Below are 16,078 nucleotides of genomic sequence, written 5' to 3' on the forward strand. Positions count from 1 at the left end.
GTTTATTTCATTATGTTTGTTTTGTGCATTACCCTAATGGTATTACGAGTTTATTTATAATTACAAACTATAAAATATACAGTACGGTATAATAAATGTCACCCGGTGCTGCCACATATGCCGTCGATAGGCAAATACGGGCGATATACAGTTTTTCTACAGTATACAAATAATGCATAATGTTACACGAAGCGGAAAAAAAAGTCCATGTTTTACCAAACAGGCAAAAAAGCAATTTCATAATTGCCTGTGTCGCCTGCTTCAGCACTTAAACACAAACAGAATTTGTGTGTGTGTGTTTTCTTGAACTCTCCGGTAATGTTTTCAAATGGGCTTAGTTGCTATGGTGAAGGGAAGGTGACAAGAAGAGATAAAAGAAAGAAAAAAAATAAAAAAACACTAATGTAATTTCAGTAGCGTTTCCTTTGAGTGATGTGTGTTGTAATGGGGCGGTAATTGAAGAGGCCAGCTCTGAATCAATAGCAAAGCGGAGCATGCGGCATGAATCAGCCAAATCGTCCTTTATGACATGGCCACCGGTCTTCATAATGAACGAGCGGCGATCCCTAAATTGGCAGCTGATTTTCGGCTGTTATGGATACAGAGTGCGCCTGCGGTGTATGAAAGCGCGGGACGTGCGCAAACAGGGTAAATTAATGGAAAAAAGAAACAGAAACCACAAAATAAACCCCCAGACGAGGCGTTCGGCCCACGTTCTGCGACGGAGAACAGATGGGATGTATAGTACTGAAAATCTAGCACAGACTGCTTGGTGGTTCATATTAAGCCTATGTAAACAGTATTTGTCTTTCTGTTCGAACGATGAGCTCTGAATAATCACACTGCGTTGTTCTGATGAAGTTTAATGCAGTTAGCTCCTGTTCTGTGAGCTTTTCCATCCAAAACTGCCGTCTGTTGATGTCATGTGCTCCTCCAAAACTATTCGGGAGCAGGTGGCTGCTGTTAAAATGGCATCTCGTCCTCTCTGATCGGCAGACACCAATCAGAAGATAAATTAAAACAGACTACTAGCGCAGTGAGAGTCAAGCCATCTGCTATAGGTCAGTTTTGCCATCCCTTCTTTGATTGGTAGGATCTGGGTTTAGTTAACTGGTTGCCAAGGTGAAGAAAAACAGGCTGTTAGATGTTAATCTAGTAGGAGACTTTTGACTATTAGAGTGAAGTGATAGAAAACCAGAGCGAAGGGTGGTTAAAAGGGATAGTTCACCCAAAAAAAGGGTCATTTATTTACCGTAATTTCCTTATAAATCTGTTTGATTTTATTTGTTTATTTTTTATTATTACAGATGCTGGTACTTTTGTAATTGCGCACTGAACACTGACATGGAAGAGAAAAAAGTTTTCTTTGCGCACAAAAAGTATTTTCGTAGAAGCACTGATGTCACATGGACTATTTTACCGATGTCTTTACTACCTTTCTGGGCCTTGAAAGTGTCAGTTGCGTTGCTGTCTATGCAGGGTCAGAAGGTTTTCGAATTTCAAACAAAGATAATATTTTTGTTTCAAAGCTTAACTAAGGTCTTATGGGATTGGAACGACATGTGAGTGAATAATAATAAGAAAATTTTCATTTTTGGGTGAAAAGTCCCTTTAAAGACAGATTTATTATATCAAATAGTACTTTCAGAATTGAATAAAGAATTTGGAAAATTGACGCAAATAATTAGAGCTAAAAAAGTGTGGACAATTTTTTTTTTCTTTTTTTTGCACCCGACCTAATAGAATATGCATCTATAGGAGTTTCCCTTTCAGACGGCAATTCAATGGGAGAAGAGAATAAAAATAAATCACACAACATGATTTAATCATTTTTGCACTCGTCAAATGGTATTTGTGGCATTTAACGCCATAAAGAAACTAAACCTGATGAGTTTGTGTTCTTTAATTTGTGCAGAATATCCCCCTCCCATCCGCCAGATTAACGCTAATTTGCATAATTTAGTAAATGTGACCATAAATCAAAATGTTTTAAAATTACATCATTTTGATTTGTGGAGTCAAAAGTTTTTTCGTATCAATAAGAAATCTGAAGTGACAAGTGTTAAAGTGGGTTTGCATTTATCGCCACGTCACAAAATTTTACTTGCTAGTCATTAAAATAGGAATTTGCGTGATCTGGTGAAGAAAAGTTCCCAACTCAGATTTCGCTGCTAGTTCAAGTTGGTCCAGAAAGCTGCTTGGTTTAAAAGTGACTTCTGTGTAAACTGACCTAAAAAAAAAAAAAATGACTTCAGCCTTTAGCAGGTTTTACATTATGCAAATTATGACACCAATAGCAACTCAATGTCAGAGTCAATGCTCCATAGCTCCCAGAAATGCCCGACCAATCAGATTAAAATGTGAATGTATGCAAATTGCATGTAGATTTCACCTGAGTATGTTCATATAGTGTTATTTATCAATCTCTCAAGGGCATCAAGGAGACTGATTTCTCCATCATCTTCTGAAATGTCTGAGCCTGCACAGATTATGAACCAGAACTTTAAGACGGGGGGGTTTCTAATTAAGAAAAGCAAGAGCTGTGACCGAATCACATATCAGCCTTCGGATCTAAACTTGGTAGTTTCGTTGGGCCAGTGGTTAATGGTGACCCGGGGTTGGACTTCCACTCGAGCGTGAGGGGGTAGAGAGTGAGAGCACATCTTTTTTACCCCTTCAGATATAATTGGGAAGATAATTCTCCACACTTGCCAGTCCACTTGGCCTTGCCTGGGTAATTGCTCCACATTAGTCATCTGCTCAGAAATGTAACTAGGCTTAAACATTAGCAAGACCCCTAAAAATATTTATTTATTTTTTCCCGTGTATGACTTCAGGGCGGGACAGTTTGTCTGACCAATGGCAGACAAATCACAAAAAAATGATTCTAATCCGTGAATTAAAGAAAACAAGCAGTGCAGTCCAACTCACATGCAAATGAGCTCGTTCTTTTAATGATTTGTTCCAAAATACTGAAACTCAGAAGTTGTCCTTTAGCATTTTAAAGAAAGTTTACAACCGGCTTGTTTTTGGTCACAACTGACTTCGAAAACAGCCTAGTTACAAACTTTCTTCAAAATGTCTTCTTTTGTGTTCTTCCGAACGAAGAAATTCGTACAGGTTTAAGGGTGATTCAATTATGACAGAATTCAATTTTTGGGTGAGCAATTCCTTTAAGGAAATCTAAACTGCTTATTGATCAAATTATAAAAAAAAGTATTGACACATATATCATAATGATATAAAATATGCAGTTTTTTTTCCTTTTTAGCGAAAATGATGTAGTGATTTGATCATTTTAAAAGTTAAGTTATATATTTTAGCGTATACACACACACACATATATACACATATATATATATATATATATATATATATATATATATATATATATATATATATATATATATATATATATATATATATATATATATATATATATATAATTACTGAAATGAAATATGCCCAAACAAAAAAAACTGAATAAAAATCAGAACTGAACTGCATCCAGTGCCTGTGAATTAGATTTAAACCGGCAAATCTGTGTCGCCACTCAGCCATAAATTGACCTGCAACTTCAATTGAACTCAGAAGCACTGAAATAATAACATTCATCAACAGCATCTGTTATGTTAGATAGACTTGGAACATTTTTCTTTCACACGTACAGTAAAACGCGTACATCGATAAACACACATTTATGTTTTCTTGCCTCGCTAATGATTTCCTAAAGAGCAAGAGCCTCGCTGAAAGATTTACAAATGAGATCTCTCTTTATGTCCCAATCTCCGCTCTTATCAATCCATCAATAGCTCCGTCGGCCCCCTCCCCTCCATTTACACGCCATCATCTGCTAGCGGACCACGATAACCAACTAATCTTAAACTAAACATGTGCGAAAAATGAATTATAGGTGTCATCTTGGAGCTCAAGAACCATGTATTTCTCATCTAAAGTACGGTTCTATCAAGAGATCGCACTAATGCCGCAAAATATGTCTTAGTACACCTCACCATAAACCACCTGCTGATAATTCACGCTCTAGGAAGGAGAGAGAGGTATTAGTTACGCCTCTGCATCGCTTACATACTGCTTTTGTGCGGCGTGAAACAGTCTTCAGAGTGTTGCGTAAGATTGGTTCACAAGGAAGATGATGCTTATCTTATGATGTGAATCTCCCCGCAACTGCAGTCGAGCCCTTTCTGTCCTCAGCAGCAGGGGCTCGCGACTGAAACGCTAAAACATCACGTCTGAATCATGAGCTCTCCAGCGCTCAAACATCAGCCCCAGCGGCTCAAAACCAAGAGCTCTTACCTGTGAAGACAAAAGAGAAAGAAGAAAACGTAGTTAGATGCACAGTCAAATGCATCATATGCCTTATAGTAATAGTAATACAAAGTAGGGTCATATCGATACCAAAATTGATTACCGAACCTGGGGCTGTCAATAGATTAAACGCCATTCTTAATTCTACCTATTATAATGTTATTTTCCATTTCACACGTTTTTCAGACTGCATCAAAAGCCATGCAATTAAATGCAAAAAATAAATAAATAATAATAATAATAATAATGAAGAAATCAATAAAGCCTTTACATAAATAAATAAATATTCCTCCTACTTAAAAGCATAATATGTAAGATTTTTGTAATAAAATATCCAAAAACCACTAAGTACTTATGTTATCTCAAACGTTCACTAGGATTTGTAATTTAAATAATAACCTGTCCCTATGAATGACGCAATATCCAAAATATCATTGATCACGATTACACTTTGCAAACTATGAAAAATCTCTCCCAAAAATTTGACGTATACCAACTGAGGCAAGAATGTATTGGAACGAACACAGAAATAAAAGTAGAATAAATAATGACATGGCGTTTCCGAAATGGAGAGAGCTTGGCGAAAAACCTATGACTGGCTTCGCCTGTTATCGTTTTGAAAATGCGACCACTTACGGCGAAAACGTACATACTGTGCCTAAAACTAAAACTAAATTAGAAACATGTATTGTCAAGCAAACAAACAAACATCTATTTCTCCATTAATCCGATCAAATGTATTATTATAAACAAAAATGTAAATCACAACAATAACAATAATAATAATAAACACTGGAAATAAAAATTAAATAAAAAATTTTTCTTAATTTCAGTCAGTTGAAATAATTTCAAATTGTTAAGTTTAATACAATAACAAAATAAAATGGAAAAAGAAATACAGCACAGAAACCACTCAAACTGTAAAGTATGCATTAAACATTAACTATTAAAAATAATTACACTAAAATAACATTAAACTATTGTGTTAGACCAAATGCACAAAAATTAGTTTTTTTTAGCAATATCATATGACCCTTTTAACTTTTATGCTCCACACTGTCATGAAGGTCAGCTACAAAATGTGCTCAATCACACTGGTTTACAGGTGCGACCCTACTACATACAGATACTTGGGTTAGAGTACTTGTGTCGTAAAATAAATCAATTCCACACACATTTGTGGTACAGTAAATGCTGAAGCTGTTTGCATTGCAATATTTCCGCCGTCTGTGTATGTGCGTGCATGAGTAGCATAGCAAACACACACTGTGCTCTCCAGGGCCGCTTTAGCCCTCAGGACAGCCCTCATTCCGCACTCCCGCTGCGGTCACTCTGTGGAAATAGTGAATAATGACCCTGAATTCTGTGTCGTTATCACAAAAACCTCCCCTTCTCGGCGTGATTACAAGCCAGCTGTTCCCTTCACCCCACCAGAAGACATTAAAAAAAGCATGCAGCCCCTTAATGAACAGTGACTGTCACAGCGGCCCACGCATCTAAAGAGCATGCTAACCCTATGGCTGCTCAACAATCCTCCCCGCCAGGCTGTCAGCACGCCTGAGGCCTTAAGCGGCAGCTTTTTTTCAATACGTAACATCGCATTAAAGCTTCGTAGGACGAATGGTACCCACACTTATCAGGACTTGGCATGCCAGCTAGTGGGAAGCCTCGGGACGGGAGGACACCTATGGCATGCATTTTTAATGTGCTCATAACTGCCACCCAAAGCCACGGAGAGAGAGTCTGGTCTTCGGCTGAGCTGAAGATTTAGAGCTCTACCTTCCGTTCCCGTTCTGGAAATAACCGCCTTAACGTAATCCATAAAGCAACACCAATAAAGGCGAAGTGGTAGTCTGGATTTTAAAATGTATTTATTTTCATTAGCTGCAGTGAGTGTGATGATGGGTTATTACAAAAATATAATAAAAAGAAAAATTAGAATTGCCTAGAATTTCGTGCAAATGTGGGAACTATGTAAGATTGTTACATAATGTTACGTAATCATAATGATCAGCCAATCATAACTGACCGTTTGCAAGAGCTTGATTGACAGGCGATCTGACCAATCATAACTGAATCTACCTTCTCGTCTAACAAACAAATCAGAGAGAAGAGTAAATGAACTTCAGGGGACGTTTAATTGTCGTAAATACGTGATAGCCAAATTCCAGAGTAAAAACTGTGGATGGGAGAAAGATTTCTGCCCTTTATGCTTGTTTTTCCCACAACAGCTTTGTTGCCTTGCCTCGTCGTTAAAATAGTAGGCTATTTGCATATATGAATAATAATTTGCAGCATTTGTTTATATAAAGAAATTGCATATAAAAGCAAAAATAGCATGTATTTCATCAATATTCAAGGCTAGATAGTGTGGTAAATCAATAGAGTGGGATGTATGGTTGAAAACTATTACCCTTTTAGTTTCTAAAATTTACTAGCGGGAAACTCGCTAGTAAATTTTGATACTTTAGCTTCTGAGCTGGCCGAACCATACCATTAAACATTGCTATTCTTCATTTATCTTTATTTGTTTTACAGTAAAACTACCTCACTTTTGTATCGTCGCTAAAGGGTATAAAGTATTTTGTGAAGGCAGAATTTAACTTGCAAAATGTTGTGTACTGACATCTTTTCACGGTTGAAATATAATGGAGTTCGTTCATGTTTTTCCGTGCTATAAGTAAATATGAAAAGACGGTCACATAACGCTTGAACTGAGGCACGACAGCGATTTGTCACGACACATTAAAGAGCCAAATATTGTTTGAATTTCTTTAAAAATTACAAAATTTGAAAGCCGAGATCTCAAACCAGCTTCATACCGGAAGTGAGCATCTCTTTCTCGCCTGTCAGCGTGTTGCCAGTTTCCTCTTTGCTACACAATTCATTTTTTACTGCGTGAGAACATGATGTGTAGTGGACATAGCAGAGGGTGGGCTTTTGCGAGGGGTTGAATGTGGGTATTTACACATAAAAGTCTCAGAGGAACAGTTCACTGAGGACTTTTTATTTCGCATTTGGATTTTTAAAGAAATTCACAGATTAAAAGTTGATATGAAAACTGTACTCATTTATAAATTATGAAAAAAACATAAAGAAAATGCTAAACGATGTCGTAAAGCATCTGAAAATGACAAATTATGAAAAATGACGTATCCCGTGGTTTTCTGTGTCAGAAAGAGGGTGTTAAACGGTCGCGTAAAAATAATTCACAATGTTTTGAAACCGACTAATATTATAACTGGGCTTCAGGGAAAAGAACAAAAACGCTACAAAAGCGTAGCATATGGTCCCTTTAAAAGTACAGAAGGAATTTTGGCTATTTGCCATATTAAAAAAAAAAAAAGGAAAGGCTTGTTTTCTAACAGGGAGAGGAAAATCTAGAGTTTGCGCACGATGTGCTTCTCTTGGCTTTGCGGATAGCTTTGGGTATATCGATCGAGGGGTGTTTTTGGATGTTTGGGAGCAGGCTGTGAGGAGCGTATGAAAGGTTATGTGTTGGAAAAGGTCTCGGCACTAGAGTGGAGCTGCAGGTTTGTTTAGCTGTGCTGTTCTGAATGCTAAAACAGGAGGGGAGGCTGCAGCGTTCCTGCAGCCACTATCAGTGCTGTCAGACCCGAGGCACTGCTGGAATGCTCAAAGCGTCTGTGCTACACAAGCCAATAGACAAGCGCGCGGCTGCATGCGTATACACATGATAGCTGAGACTCCAGAACTTCAAATGCTAAGTTCAAGTTTGATGTGCAATTCTGCCCCACCTCTACAGAAGTATTGCAGCAAATCATGCGAAAGCACTGCGACGAGCGCGCTAAACCTTTAGAGATTTCTACATTTTCTAAGGAAAGTGTGAATAATATTTGCCTGTGCGAGATATGATGCCGCAAATGGTGTTTGCTGTGCTTGCCAGATACGGTTTCTAAGGTGTTCTGAATGGTTACGGTGGACTACTAGAGGATGTGATCGCAAGGGAACAATTAGTGTGAGACAATGTACTTTTATACTCGAGGATACGCAGCATATCTATATCATAGAAAGAAAGAAAGAAAGAAAGAAAGAAAGGGAAATCTCAAAAAAATATACAACTTTTACATCCATAAATGGGCTTTCAGCATATAAATGAAGTAAAAAAAAAAGTTAATAAAGTTTTTGTAGTAGAATGCATTGATTTACACAACATTCAATAGCATAGACATTTTGGAAAATGACATAAAATAGTATATAATTACACAACAATATAAAATGTAATTAAATTATTACATGAAATATCAGTTATCGCTAATTGTTACATCTTTTATATCTTTGCATAAAGAGCAAAAGTGGAAGTGCTCTATTAATATTTTCTTCTTTAAACAAAAAAAAAACATTCAGAATGCTCTACCCCTTATTCAAAGTTCATCTAGGGTCAAACCGAGGATACTTAACGTGAATTCATCCATGTTTCCTGCGCTCAACACTTCTTTGAAAGCGTAAATGAAATACCGTATATAAATGCAAACTCGACCTATATGACAAATCTTCACATAAACATTTGCATCCGTCCCCAAGGGCTCATACGTGTGAAGTGGTCCTTCAACCTCGATCTCGACTGATAAACAGCGCCTTTAAGGTCCTGGTGAAATCTATAGGACTTCACAGGACAATTACCGTGGCTGGAGCGCAAAGTGGGCAATTCATCAGCGTTTGTAGATGAACAAGGACAAATGGATGGGGGAGGGGGGGTAATCTAAGGCCATCCCTTGTTAAGAGTCACATCAGAAAGCACATCACCCCCACCAACAACGCACACCCCATTGAATGACTCGGGATAGGTTACCGGCCTTCCCCTCTGATTGGTCCAGACAGATAATTAAGTTGTCACCCTGGGCCCCCAGTGCGGCATGCTGGGAGAATGACACAGCAGGGACTCTTGCTCGCCGTTCATATAGTTGATGTGGCCTTTTCAAACCCTCTTTCTCTCTCTCTGGCAGTGTGAAAGGTTCTGAAAGGCTGAATGAAGACAGTGACAGTAATAAGTTCAGGATATGTGCTGCTGATAACTTGCTACTTGGCTAGTTTCTAGACGTGCCAATAAATCAAACCTAACAGTTCAGCAAAGTGTAAAAGTGGGTACAAAGTGTGTTTTTGGTTGCATATCTTCTTAGCTCTCTTAGCTTCTGTGCTTGCCAAAGTATATTTGGTGACTAATTCCAGCATTTAACTGCATCTTTGTCCTTTTAAAAGTATTCAAAATACATAACTATTTTAACAACCGATTGATTATTTTTCTGGGAGTTACAGAGATTTAATAACTAAGCTAACAGATAGATTTCTCTTGGTATTTTTTTTAATGAGAGATTTCCAGGTTGCTGTATCGCCCCCTATGGCTCAGCGTGGGCACTGCATGATATTAAGGTGCTGGCAAAGCACACTAGGCAATGAGCCAAAAGAAATCTTGTGCCTGCCCTGATGTGTAACAGCCTTTAGGTATTAGAGTACTTTATCTGTGAGCCCTGAAGAGACGGATGTGACTGTGAGGAACCCGGTGAAGGACATTCTGAGAACTGAAATCACTTTTTTATAAGACTCAAAGGATTGTAGCAGTGAAAAAAATGACTACCGTCAATGTGAAGAAGTCTGTGAGCTATAATCTCAGAAGTGGCCAAAACAGCTAGAAATCAACCAGGAGCCGTATATAATGCGTGTGTGTGTGTATCAAATGTCCCCATAAGGATAAATAAAATTGTTGACATTTTGTCAAAAAAACTATAATGTACATTTATTCTGTAAGAGGTAGGTTAGGATTAGAAAATAGTGTTTGTTCGTTATAAAAGTAATAGAATTCTATGGAAAGTCCCCACAATTCACAGAAAAAAATTGAAAATGTCTGTGTGTTCAATCCTGAAGAGAAGAAAGGTCATCCTGCGTCATGGACAGCTGAACATGACACTTATATGTACTTGAACATAGAATTAGAAAAATTTACACACACACACATTGTAGTATACAGTCAGAAAGCAGGCAAGCAACCAATAGTAGGCTACTGTAAAGATAAAAATAATCATTCCTTCTTATCGCAAACCCCACACCGAAATAAACAGCTCTGTCAGCTCAGGGAGAGAGAGAGAGAGAGAGAGAGAGAGAGAAGGACTGAAAGAGATGGTAGCTGTATCTCTTTCAGACACAGAGGATAAGGGTGTGAAATGGTTTGCTTGTCTCTTAGCACAACAAGCTCTAACATCTCAGATATTTCAAGTTTTTTTTTCTTAAGTGGCTTCTTTTTCTGCAGATGTGGTTGCCATAGCGATGGTGGGGATGAAGAGTAAGGGAGGATGGTGTGTGTAGGGGGGATGTTTGGAGAGAATGCTGGTGGGACTGGCGAGGTGTTATGAACGCAGGTAATTTCTGCACCTGTTTTAAGTGATAACACACATGGACAAGACACACAAACCCTTGTGCGCTTACATGAATTTTGGCACAGGAAAATTTGTTAAATTTGAGGTAGTGCCTTCAGGGGTATTCCCACCTGCCTCTGAACTCCATAGATTTCACAACCAACCAATCAGCATAGCCAAAGGAGGCTGGATTTGTTTTTGATGGAAAATGGAAAAAGTCATTAAATAAATACACTGAGATGTAAATAAATCCCAGGACAATCTCACAGTGACGGTGTAATACAAATTGTATTCTTACTGTTATGCTATAATAAAAGAATAGAGAAGATGAGGGGAGGGGAAATAAAACAGTAGAGGTAAGAAGAGAGGAGAAAAGACACTGAAAGTTAAGACAAGAGCGACAAGAAGACTTTTTTTGAGGAAGGAAGAAGAGATATGAGGAGAGTAAAATGGTGACACGATAACAAAAAGGACGTGAGGAGAGGAAAGGATAGAAAATGAGACAACATGACAACAAGAGGCATTGGAGAGAAGAACACAAAATTAAATAAGACATGATGTCAAAGAGGAAAGTAGATGAAAAGAGTTAAAAGGAGAAGGAAAAAACACATCTAGATGGATGGAAAAGTTAGAAGAAGAGACCAACAAGGTACAAGATGACAGGAGAATAGACAAAATAGTGATAGGAGAGGATAAGAGACAGGACAAGACAAAGACACAGAGAGACAGGCAGAGACAAGAGATGTAGGTAAAATGCTGAGTAAAGAGAAGAGACAATAAATGCATGAAAGTGAGACAAGATGATAGAAGATAGGAGAGGAGAAAAGACAAACATGAAGAGACTAATTGAGAGGCAAGGATGGAAAGAGTTAAGGCTGAGGAGCAGAGAACAAGATGTGAAGAGAATAAGAGAGAAGAGATGATAAAGACAGGAAAGGAGACCAAAGATGGAGAAGATGAAAAGAAATGACAGTAGACGAGAGGATGGAAATGTTTAGGTAAAGAGGAGACCTTGAAACGAGAATTGAGAAAGATGAGACAGGTTGAGAAATGAGGAGAGACATGCATGAAAATGTGAAGAGAAGAGAGAAGATGATAGGAAGAAACGAGATAAGACAAGACACGGAAAGGAGAGTTTAAAACAAGACAATGAGGAGAGAAGATGAGACAAGATGGAGACAAAAAAGAAGAACAGAGACAAAAAGAGAGAAAATGAGAGATGGAGTATGGAGAGATGGATTAAGAGGAAAAAATAATGAAAAGAGAGGAGTGAAAAGAAAACAAGTTCAGCAAAATGAGACAGAGACATCTGTACTAATGAATAAAAAAAAAACCTTACCAACAAATTTTCATGATTTTTCCCTGAAAGAAAAATTGGAGATAACTGTTTTTTTCTTTCTGCCAATAATCATTTGTAAACTGTGCAGATCTATTTTTAGTTGTACATGAGCAATATTTAGCCAGTTAATTATTTTAGAAATGCTCAGTGTGTAAATTCTGTAGTCTGTGTGTACTAATGAATATTACATGCGTTTGCATGCACACACCCGTAAATATACAGACTCATTAAAATATATATATATATATATATATATATATATATATATATATATATATATATATATATATATATATATGTCCTGTGGACAGATGAGACAAAAATCTGAAGTTTTGCCAAGGCACATCAGCTGTATGTTCACAGACGAAAACTCATCAACCAAAAGCCTTTGCAGCTGATCAATGTGGCAGACAGTTTTACCCTCTATGCTTGGGAAAAGCAATTATTCCAACTAAAAAGCAGCATTACTGAAATAATCGCCTATTAGTTGCAAAATACAACACTGTATTTTAGGGGTACCAAAGACCATATGAGGAATTGATCCTCTGTAACTCCTTTCCATAATTGGAAATAATAAGTGTGAGATGGCCATTGACCAAAAGAGAGCCTCTCTCTTTCTTCTCATCTCAGCAGCCACATTTAAAGCTTGCCACCTGAGACAAAAGACAGCTGACCGCTCTCATCGCTGAGAAGAGAGAGAGAGAGATCTCTGTCCTGGCACACTGGCCACACCTGAGACCCATACACCTGGAAGAGAGAGACAGATCTCTGTCCTGGTCACACTATGGATCACTTAATGCTTCATTTTTTTGGGCTGGCAAGGACAAATGGAGAACAGGTCCAGAGTGATCTTCCATGAATGGCTGTTTTTTTAAGGAGAAGCCATTGTTATTTTAGTGAAGGCTTTTTCTAGTAATAACAATTTTTGTAACACTAACAACATGCTGTAGCACCGAATAACAAAGCGGCAATTTGTTGCGACAAGGCAACTGGGTCAGAGTATCTCTGAAATGACAAGACTTGCAGATTGCTATTGGTCAGCAGTAGTGAGAATGTACAAATTTACAAACTACAAACTGATGACAGAGCATTGGGTGCCCAAGGATCATCGATGCACAAGAGCAACGAAACACTATCCCATCTGGTCTGAGCCAACAGTAGATCTACCATAGCACAAGTCATACAAAATTGTAATGACGTTCTAAATGCAGGTTCAGGAGGAGTCTAATCATTCAGTCCTAGCCTATCATTACAAGCGTATAAAAGCAGCAGTCGCAATGAAAATTCTTCCTGGATCCTTCCACCTCCCCATCTCCTCTACCATATCTGTCATTTTCCCTCTATGTAGTACCACAACAGGGGGGTTGAACTCAGAGTTCAATCTGAGCCTTAGGTTTAAGCCTCCTCCAAGGACAGCAATCTATGTTCATGTACCATTAACTATTAACACTGGATAGCAGGTGAACTCGTGAGATAATGGTTATAGAAGGAATGTGTCCAAACACACGTTGTATCACACTTTATTTCTAATGGGGTTGCATAGTGGCAGACCATACGCAGGTCAACCTCTAGGATCGACAACCGTCCAATGTCAAAAGTGCCTACTATGGGCACATGAGTATCAGAACTGGCCTTTAATCAGTAGAAGAAGGTCACCTGGTCCAATGAGTCAATTTTCTTTTGGATCACATGGATAGCCATGTATGTGCATGGTGTTTAAAGGGGTCATATGCTGCGATTCCAAGTTTCCCTTCTCTTTGGAGTGTCACATGCTGTTAGTGCATAGATAAGATTCCTAAAGTTGCAAAGACTAAAGTCTCAAAACCAGATATTTTTTAGAAACCCCCGATAAAATGGCTCGTTTAAAAACACCCCCACTCTTCTACATCACAGATTGAGTTTATTTTCATAACACTGCCAAAATGTTTACGCAAAAATAGATAGCAGAACTATTATTCTCGGCTGTAATGTTGCCATAGGTGCGATGTCGTGGAGAAACTGTGTTTTTGTTGTGAAAGTGAAACCACGACATTGGTGCATCCAAAAGAGGACACAACTAGAAATCAGTGGTTAAGCTGTATTTACAAAACTGTTCCAGAACAATTCAATACAAATATTAATAAGTGTTTTCAGTGAATTTAAGAAGGACTGATTCCTAAAACCTGCAGAGCAGACTAAGCTGTACACAGAGACTATGAACTAGAACAGTGGTTCCCAACCTTTTTTAACTCACAGCCCACACAACCAAACACATATGTTTCCGCGGCCCACTGCAAAAAAATTTAAAAAAAAATTTAAATGTATGCAGCAAAAATATGTTACATAGCCTAAATCGGCGGGTTGTTTTTAAACCAATCAACGACCTGGAATAGTGAACGCATAGTAACAGTTTATTATTTTTTATTTTATTTAATTAATTATGATATTTAATTATTACTACACATTTTTACGTACATTAGCAATATTATTATTTCTATTGATAATAACTGGCGGCCCCCCTGCAATACCGTTGCGGCCCACTGGGGGGCCGCGGCCCACAGGTTGAAAACCACTGAACTAGAATAATTCTAACTCTGCAAGGACAGTTTGGGGCTTCTGACTCACAACCTTTTACTAATTTACTTTTTCTCATTAAAAGAATCACCTACTCAAAAGTTTTGAGAAGTAAAGGGCAGTGCTTGATGTTTGTCATTTTTCCAATCATGAATGCAGACATGGTAATGTTACGTGACGAGTTAAAAGACAGTATTAACGACTAAGTCATTATAATCAGTAATTATGCAAAAACGGCCTAACTTGTAATGGCTTTTATTGTTTTTGTGTCCCGGGACCAGCATCACGTTATAGTAAGGTGTGTAACATATTTCCCCCAAACGCTTGCGGCATTCTGGCAATCACAATGCACTGGAAAGCTAACCAATCAGAGCGCACCTCACTTTTTTAGAACAATGCGCTTTGTACAAAATCGACCCGTTTCGGAAGGCAGGGCCTAGAGGAGAAACAATAATGTAGTGTATGTAGTGGACCAAAAGCATATTAGGCAGGTTATCATGATGTTTCGGCTCATCTGCGTATGAGGTATGTATACAATTTTTGTGTGATCACTAGTCAATTTCTGGACTCTCACCATAACAGTCGAGATAAAAATATCAGGCTTATCACAGAACAGATGAGAGCAGCTATAGTGTAAATGAAAAGTGAGTGAGAGAGAGAGAAAGAGAGAGAGGAGGCAGAAAGAGATAAACTGAGCCAGAGCAACAGAATGAGAGATAATGACAGTGTCTCGCACCCCAGACTTCCCTACAGTATCAACTTATGTGAGTGCAGACTCCCCTGAGAGCAATCAGTGTCTAAAGAACACATATAAGTGCAAAATCGTTCTTCCTCAAACAGCAGGGTGAAGGTGATACCCGCCATTTTAGCCCACGCTGACATCACTGTAATCAGACACTCTTGAGACCTGCTCTCAGACCAGTCATTTTCACATTAAAAAAAAAGAAGCCAGTAAACATCCCCACCCCACCACACACACGCACTCTAATTCTCACCCTCACTTCCTCTTGTCAGGATCTAACACTCTTGCAGAAAGGCAAATCACACCACATCTGACAAGACCTAAACATTTGCATTAGCCAATAACTACAAACCACTGCAGTATCTATGAAACTAAGAGCTTTGCCCTGCTGTCATCCACTGCCTGCACAAGAGGATGGAAAAGCATTGAATGTAATCTCTTTAATCTGGGAAATTCCTGATCTGTTGGCTCTGATAATCTCATCTACTGACACAAACCAAATTTGGCTCAGCCGTCCTCTGTTAATTCTGTTATCATACCACACAATGCATGCATCCAGAACACAGAAACAGCATTGTCTGAGATCTTTATTTTAATGGAAGAGTCCTGATGTTTGCATTATTATTAATATTTAATGGTTCTTGGATTAAATTAAATAACAATAACGTGTTTATAAAGACACTGTTTGGGCCTAGGACATCCTTCAAAACGATCCTAAACAGCAGTAATCACTAAAAATACCCTCTC

At 38.2% G+C, this 16,078-nt stretch overlaps 1 protein-coding gene across 3 annotated transcripts in view; it reads right to left on the minus strand.

Annotated features, from left to right (window-relative positions):
- Positions 1-16,078, minus strand: part of cadm2a (cell adhesion molecule 2a) — a 1,030,129-nt gene that overhangs the window by 885,784 nt on the left and 128,267 nt on the right. The window lies entirely within an intron of this gene.

Source organism: Puntigrus tetrazona, chromosome 10 (genome assembly GCF_018831695.1).
Source record: "Puntigrus tetrazona isolate hp1 chromosome 10, ASM1883169v1, whole genome shotgun sequence".
In the NCBI taxonomy this organism is placed as follows: domain Eukaryota; kingdom Metazoa; phylum Chordata; class Actinopteri; order Cypriniformes; family Cyprinidae; genus Puntigrus; species Puntigrus tetrazona.